The sequence below is a fragment of the Penaeus monodon genome, chromosome 32, assembly GCF_015228065.2.
Source record: "Penaeus monodon isolate SGIC_2016 chromosome 32, NSTDA_Pmon_1, whole genome shotgun sequence".
In the NCBI taxonomy this organism is placed as follows: domain Eukaryota; kingdom Metazoa; phylum Arthropoda; class Malacostraca; order Decapoda; family Penaeidae; genus Penaeus; species Penaeus monodon.
In genome coordinates, this window is record NC_051417.1 from 35,481,200 (window position 1) to 35,481,487 (window position 288).

Consider the following 288-nt stretch of genomic DNA (forward strand, 5'->3'; position numbering starts at 1 on the left):
CAGAGGCATATCACTCTGCGACACACACCACGAGGGACCTCCCGTTCTCGGTCATCGCGTGCCCTGTGACTCTTGCTTTTTTATTTGCAGTTGTAGGCTGAGGTACAAATTGATGAGGAGTGGAAATACGAGACGGTTAGAGTGTGTATTGGATTATAAGGGTGTGGATTGTGGGGAAAAGGGTTTAGTTAGATGAGATGTAAATTCGTGTACTGGAGGAAGGGGTTCGTGTATGTGGGATGAGATGTAAACATTCTCGTTTCTTGACAGTATTCTCTGGAAAGCTCG

General features: G+C 46.2%; 1 protein-coding gene across 1 annotated transcript in view; it reads left to right on the forward strand.

Moving 5' to 3' along the window:
* Positions 1 to 288, forward strand: part of LOC119593655 (amidophosphoribosyltransferase-like) — an 11,670-nt gene that overhangs the window by 3,744 nt on the left and 7,638 nt on the right. The gene's annotated exons all lie outside the window — the stretch shown is intronic.